Consider the following 7,913-nt stretch of genomic DNA (forward strand, 5'->3'; position numbering starts at 1 on the left):
GCAGAAGTCAGAGCAGCTATTGCGGGGTTAAGAACTCGCTCGTCCTCTGGACCAGATAAGATATCAAATGTCATGCTTAGAAATCTAGATGAAGGATCGGTGGAAGCAATCACACGATACATAAACAAAGTATGGAAAGAAAGTAAATTACCGGACGAATGGAAAAAGGCAGAAGTGATTCTCATTCCTAAGTCGGGGAAAGAACCAAAGTTAGAAAACCTAAGACCAATCTCTCTGACATCGTGTGTGGGGAAGCTCATGGAACACGTAGTGCAAGCGAGATTAACAAAATACATGGAGGATGAAAACCTATGGCCGCATGAGATGGTAGGGTTCAGACCTAAGCTCAGCACGAAGGACATAATGCTCAGACTAAGACATGATATCATAGACAAGAAAGGGCTAGACACTAAGGTGATCCTAGGCCTAGACCTCACGAAGGCCTTCGATAATATCAGACATGACGCGGTACTAAAAGGTCTTGAGGAGGTAAACGTAGGCAAAAGAACATACAATTACATTAAGAACTTTCTTCAGGGCAGAAGGGCGGTGATTAAATTTCAGGACGCAGAGTCTCCCAGCATAAGGCTAGGCAGCAAAGGAACCCCTCAAGGTGCCGTGTTATCTTCATTTCTATTCAACATAGCAATGAGAGGCCTCCCAGCTAAGCTGAATGAGATCTCTGGAATAAAGTTCAGTATGTATGCTGACGATATAAACATCTGGATGAACAATGGAAGTGATGCAGAAATTGAGTGGAGCCTGCAGAGAGCTGCAGACGCCGTGGTGAAGTATGCAGCCGACAGAGGACTAACATGCTCACCGCAGAAGTCGGAGCTCTTTAGGTACAACACCAACAGCAGAGACAAAAAGCCAATAAACATCAAAGTGGTAGTAGAGGGCCTAGAGGTGCCGCAGGTCGAAGAGATGAGGGTCCTGGGTATGGTTATCAATCATAAAGGCAACAACACCAATACCATAAAGAAATTAGCAACATATGCGGATCAAGTGCAAGGCATATTCAGAAGGATAGCAGTAAAAGGGAGAGGCCTAAAAGAGAGAAGCCTCCTAAGAATATCACAGGCGTACATAACAAGCAGAATCTGCTATGCAACGCCATACTTAAATATGAACAAAGAGAACATAGATAAACTAGACAGGATACTGAGGAAATGTGCCAAGAGGGCTCTGGGACTTCCCATATCCACATCAACGGAACGTCTTGAGAAAATGGGTATCCACAACAGATGGGCCGAGCTGGCTGAGGGAGTTAGAATAGCTCAGCTTGAGCGACTTAGCCAATCTGAAACAGGAAGAAAAATACTGGAATGGATAGACATCCAACCGGGATACACTGCTCATAAGACAGTGGATATATCGGAAGAGATAAGAGCCAGGATACGCGTCCCGCCTATGCCAAAAAATATGCACCCCGAATATAACAAAGAAAGGCGCGGGCATAGAGCCAGAGCCTACGAGAAAAGAATGGGAGAACAACCAGCAGAACAAGTGGCCTACGTAGATGCTGCATGTGGACGGCAAGGAGCAGCCGTATCCGCAGTAGTCGACGGAACAGGAGCACCTGTAGTATCGGCTTCAAGCCGCACGAGAGACGCCAACGCGGCGGAGGAATTGGCAGTAGCGCTCGCTTGTGTCGGTACCAAGGCTAAATTCATACTATGCGATAGCAAAAATGCGGTCAGAAATTTTGGGAAGGGGAGAATATCAGAAGAAGCTAAACGAGTCCTCGAATCGAGGCCGCTTGTGCGCAACGTGGAAATTATATGGATACCAGCACATGAATCCATCGCAGGGAATGAGGCTGCTCATGAGTTTGCCCGAGCTCTCTATCACCGGGCGGCTGCCGAGCAGCCCTCTTGCATGGATGTAAAAGATAGCCTAATCTCGTATAAAGAGGTTACAGAGCACTATAAACTAAGCAGAAGGGTCTATCCGCCGCCAGACCGTTCCCTCGAAAACGGGGAGGCAATTGCATGGAGGAGGCTACAAGGGGGCAATCATATTAGTCCCTTTTGGGTATATGCAACAATTTCAAAAGATGAAAAGGATCTACATTGCATAACATGTGGGAGATGGGGCACTCTAGATCATATTATTTGGGAATGTAACAACAGCCCAGGAGCTAAAGAAAATATAGATAGAGACGCCTGGGAGACCCTGCTGCGAAGCGAGGACCCCGCTCAGCAGCAGCAAGCCATCCGCCTGGCGGCTGAGGCCGTGAAGCAACAATGTATCTTCACCAGAACTTAGTTCGCGAGGCTCCTGAGTAAGGCTCCATCAGGCCTGCGTGCCGGGGAGTCCGAAACGGAGCTTCTTCTCGGTGGAAATAAAGGTTTTTCAACAACAACAACAACCTTAACTGACCGACTTAACTGTTTTAGTCTGGTAGTTTCAATTTGCGCGCCAATCCCTTTATATGCCCTTTCTTGGCTCGACTTCAGGTTGCGTGACGTCACATCCTTGACGTCACCTTAATTGGCTGATTTAATTAACTATTCAGTATATGATGCATATTGATGTCACCCTAATTGACTGACTTAACTATTTTAGTATTTGATACATTCAAATGTGGCGCGAAGCCTTTCGCTAATGAGACCACTTTCACCTTTACTTTTACATTTTTTGCCTCTAATTAATTACCTAACTTATTGGCCTAATTAGTTTTTCTGATACATTCAGTTCAGTTCAGGCGTTCAGTCGTGTCCGACTCTTCGTGACCCTATGGACCATGTCACGCCACGCTTTCCGGTCTCTCACTATCTTCTTAACATCACATAGCTTCATCTGCAATGCCTCGAGAATGCCATCTAACCATCGCGTTCGCTGCCTACCCCTTCTCCGGCGACCCTCAACCTTTCCCAACATCAAATCTTTCTCCAGCGACTCCTCTCTTCTCATCAGATGACCAAAGTAGCTGAGCTTTAACTTTAGAATTTGACCCTCCAATGAGCAGTCAGGGTTTATGGTCGACAATATCGACTGATTTGATCTTCTGGCAGTCCAAGGAACTCTTAAGAGAGAGTTAGGTAATTAATTAGAGGCAAAAAATGTAAAAGTAAAGGTGAAAGTGGTCTCATTAGCGAAAGGCTTCGCGCCACATTTGAATGTATCAAATACTAAAATAGTTATTAAGTCAGTCAATTATGTCCCCCACTATCGATTGACACCACTCATCAACCTCTACCAGTTATCAATTACTCACAACTGCTGCGGAGACGATTTTGTGGGCACGTTCTGCAGACGCGGTCTGCGGACGCGGTGTGCGGACGCAGTCTGCGGACAGAAATCTGTGAACAATACAAAGTAATAATTTTGCATGAATAAGATTTTTGCAGTGCTATCTGCTATCTCAATTCATGAAGCACCTGAGCTGGAGCGGCAGAAATGAAGGGGTAGCGAAGAGACAGGGGAAAGAAATACAGATATGATTGACAGGAAGAAAGGGAAAATGCAAATTACGTGAGCTCGAGCCTTTTTTCACTTGTTTTTCAGTTTTACTTTGACATTCGGCTTTTAACGTAATTACGTCAATCAGATTTCGGAGATTGATTTGGGAAATCTGAGAGTGGTGCCATTACCGGTAGCGCACCAGGGAATTTAGGCTCGATAAACGCAACTTACTGGGCAATGTTAAAGGAAACGGAACAAATATTAGGCAGAGCCTCAGACTGCTGGCCAAGGTTTAGGCAAGTATACTTGTTTTCATATGGGCGTAGTAGTCATCACTGGCGCGGCCCATGTAGGCGTGATTGGCTTTTTGTGAACAATTCCAAAACCAAACTTTCATGAAAATACTACAGGAACCTGAAAAAGAAGTCGCACATCGCAACTGATGGGCTGGAGCAGTTGGCACTATCGTAATCCCATCTACGTATGGCTACCCAGTGTATGCTTATGTCGAAAGATCAGTGACTGTCACCAGTTAAGAAGCAGCGTTCATGGTGCCTGGGAGCGCATACAGCACCCGCTTTTTAAAATTCAAATTAAGATTCGTATATTTCTGCACTGCAAAAACATAGAAGAGCTGCAGAAAAAGCTCTGAGACACAACTTGACGAAGCCATTGCCCCCATCGCTTGGCAGCGGCTAAGATGCACAATAGTAGACGCGAACAGGATGTATATGAGTCTGATAGAGTAGACTCCCCGCACCAAGTAGGCGCAAACAACGTGAGAGATAAATGTTAACAAGCGTACACAAGGATAAACTATATTTCCTACTCTTAAGTGCTATGAGCACAATTATATTTTCAGCCGTCTCATGTAATTCCATAAAACCTGCTGTACACGGAAAAGCTCGCTCGCAATTGCTTAGTTTATAACTTATTTATTAGCATTTTCTAAAAACATTTCCCATTACGTGCACTGAGCAATATGTGTAATATAAAGTATTCAATAAAGGACGTTCAATCAATCAATCAATCAATCAATCAATCAATCAATCAATCAATCAATCAATCAATCAATCAATCAATCAATCAATCAATCAATCAATCAATCAATCAATCAATCAATCAATCAATCAATCAATCAATCAATCAATCAAACAATCAATCAAGTAATCAAGAAAAAAATAACACTTTTATATTAAAAATATGAAATGATATTGTAATACATTTTCAGGACCTTTATATCAAAACGCGGGCTTCTTTATTGGCATTGTTAACACAACACTAGAATCAGCATTCGGCAGTCCTGTCAGGATGGCCGAGCGGTCTAAGGAGCTGCGTTCAGGTCGCAGTCCGGTCTTCCGGGCGTGGGTTCGAATCCCACTTCTGACATAAATTTTTAGAAAATCACATTTTTTTATGTAATGCTCAATTTGCACTAATGGCCGGTTATTCACCACACATGGGATGCCACACGTGCATCGGAGCGTCAGGAAAAGGAAGAGGCTGGGAAGAAGAAGCTGCTGGTGTGCCTTGCGGTCTCGCACCTCTTGGACTACAAATAAACACCCCTTTACGTACTGAACGTAACAGTTGTGGTGGAGGTGCGGGTTGGGTCAACACGGATCCCTGTGGTTTTCAACCAGCCCGCCGTCTCGCTGGTCTCCCGCCCATACCATCGAATATGGCTCAAGAGAGTGGCGCCGGCCAAGCAACACCTGCAGTGGGAAATTGGCAGCATTATCGCTTGTCGCGCACCTTAGGTGTGAAATCTGACGAGGACGTCGACGAGTGGACGTCGACAAGCGCACGCCAAAAGGCATGCACTGCAAACACTGTCACATTGCACTGGACTGTCACAAGGCGCGTCGAAATACAAGAGGTTGATTGATTGATTAAAACTTTAATTTCCACCGATTTAGGAGGCCCCCTACTCCCCGCTCCTGGCACGCAGGCTACAAGAGGCCTGGCCACGTGACGTCGAAATCAATACTAAAAAACATCTTACAACATGTTATTATGGAATGCGACACGGCGCACGTCTTCAGGGATGAAGTAAAATGTTTTTTAGTATTGATTTTGCCAACATTGTCAGTATAGTTGCAATCAGTATCATTGCCATCTGAACTACCAACATCATGTGGGGTATACTGCTGGGCTAGTGGTGGTGGTTATCAAACATTATGGTATCGCAGCGCTGGCAAAGACAAAAGACTAGGGACACACACAACTGCACAACTGCGCTGTGCGCAGTTGTGTGTGTCCCTAGTCCTTTGTCTTTGTCTGCCAGCGCTGCGATACCATAATGTTTGATAACCAACATCATGTGACTCGCTCAAGCTATGTTCATCTTGTAACGTGATTGTGCAATAAGTGTCGCATGTTTTTCAGTTTTGCTTCTTGCAACTTGGGTTAGCTTGGATTGGAGGAAATCTTCAGAGGTAACGTCCCGACTTGCAAAGAAGCGATATTCCTTCTGGCTCCAAAGCTTGTACACCTTCACTCCTTCTTGGTAGCCGACCAATATGCACTCTTCTTTTTTCGGGTCTAACTTGTTCTCCTTGCACCGTCTGCTTTGCACACTTTATGCTTTGCCCCCAAACGTTCTTAGGTGGTCCACTTTCACTTCTCCCCATGTCCGCAGAACTTCTGGTGACTTCTTCAACCGCCTTCGGCGGGAATTTGTTTCTGACGTGACTTGCAGTGACAACGGCATCAGCCCAGATCCTTTTGTTGACACCTGATTCGATGAAAAGGCAGCTTGTCATGTCAAGCAATATTTGGTTCATTCTGTCTGCAATTTCATTCTGTTCAGGTGTGCCAGGAATGGCCAGCTGGTGCCTTATGTCTTGCTTGTCCAGGTACTCGTTGAACTCTGCTTGTGTACTCTCCTCCATGGTCATCGCGCAGTTTTCACCCTTGTGTTGTGCAGATTTTCCTCCGTGCGTTTGTACTTGTCTGAAGCACTTCGCTTTTGGCCTTCATGGGGTACACGACAGCATATCTTGAGTAATCTGTGAAGGTTACATAGTAACTGGAGGCCTCTTTGGTCATTGGTGTGATCTTTAAAACCACACCTGAATGCACCAGCTCCCGTGGAATCTTAGCTAATGTTGCCTCGCCCTTTGGGAAACTGCTTCGCCTTAGCTTTCCCAGACAACACGTGCCACATTTGTATTTCAGAGGGTTTTTACAAGCTCCGCAGAGGCGTCGAACAGCATCCTGGTGAAGGTGGTCTAGTTGTCTGTGCCACAAAGCTACGTAGTTTGTTTTTACCATCTTCGTCGACATTATTTCTTTTTTGACAGAGTACAGTCTTCATTCTCGAATTGAAGTGAGAATTAGCTCACCGGTGTTCTTTGTAACTTCGGCGTTGCCCCCGGCGAATGCCAAGTGAAATCCTCGCTCTTATATTCTTCCGACTGACTGTAGATTGCCGTTCAAGTTGGGCCCATGATGGACACATTCTAGAGTGATGACCGACCCATCGTACTCTTCAGATAGTTAAATCTGAACTCTTCCTTCCCCATGACACTCATGGATTCTTTGTTTGCAGTCTCTACTCCTGCCTCGAATGGCTTGAAGTTAGTGACCTTTGCTTTGTGCAAGGTCATGTGATCAGTAGCACCGCTATCAAGATATCACACATAAGGAAGCGCTGTTATCACATTTTTAGCACATAAAACCAATGTGTTGAAATCTTTGCCTGCGATGAGTTTTTTGTGGTCATCCCCTTCGTCTTGAAAGTGGTCACAATCTGGCAACATGACCAATTTTGCCACAAGCAAAGCATCGCACCTTCGTTTTCATACTGTAAGTGCACTGACGAACCTTCTTGTCCTTATTGACAGTAAGTTGATGATGCACCTTCTCATTTGGTTGCTTGATCTGAGTCTTTAATGGAGCTTTAATGATCAGGGCCCTTGTCTGACTCTTTTGGTCGCTTAACCGATCTTCGTCACGACGCAGCTTTCTTTTTTCTTCCATCAGCAGTCTTGTCTTCACTGCCTTGGTCGAGAGGGTTTGTTCGTCTTGCTCCAAACTCAGAATGTGTGGTTCGTATGTGCACGCCAGGAAGCCCATTAGCATCACTAATGCAACCTTTCTGTCTGTAAGTGCATAGACTGCATGTGACAACTTCCTGCACAGCACCATCAATCGCGGAGTACATAAAGCAGGGGGGGGGGGGGGTGAGGGGCTTGGTTTGCCGAAACATCTGAGACCTGGGTTGCTATAATAAGAGACCATTCTCGTTAAGGCGGTCACAATCTACGATACGTGGTCCCGAAATCCGTAACAAACAAAGCATAGCCGCGTGAACATACACTAAGGAGGCGCGTGAGGTGGTTTACTGACGGCGTTCATTCGACAAGTGGCTTTGTAAGGAGCACTGCCAGTCTCGTAAAATGGAGATTATGCATGTTTCCGAATAGTAAGCAGAATGTCGACAAGTGCCTCTGCCATGTGAGATCGGCTACTTTTCGTTTCAAGCCACCGTATCTAAA

The 7,913-nt window shown here is 45.3% G+C and overlaps 1 non-coding gene across 1 annotated transcript; it reads left to right on the forward strand.

The window, feature by feature from the left end:
• Positions 1–4,716: 4,716 nt before the first annotated feature.
• Positions 4,717–4,800, forward strand: TRNAL-CAG (transfer RNA leucine (anticodon CAG)). Its single transcript has one exon. It is a non-coding gene; the product is annotated as a tRNA-Leu (tRNA).
• The last annotated feature ends 3,113 nt before the right edge of the window (positions 4,801–7,913 follow it).

Source organism: Amblyomma maculatum, chromosome 11, assembly GCF_055883805.1.
Source record: "Amblyomma maculatum isolate TAMU_Amacu chromosome 11, ASM5588380v1, whole genome shotgun sequence".
In the NCBI taxonomy this organism is placed as follows: Eukaryota; Metazoa; Arthropoda; class Arachnida; order Ixodida; family Ixodidae; genus Amblyomma; species Amblyomma maculatum.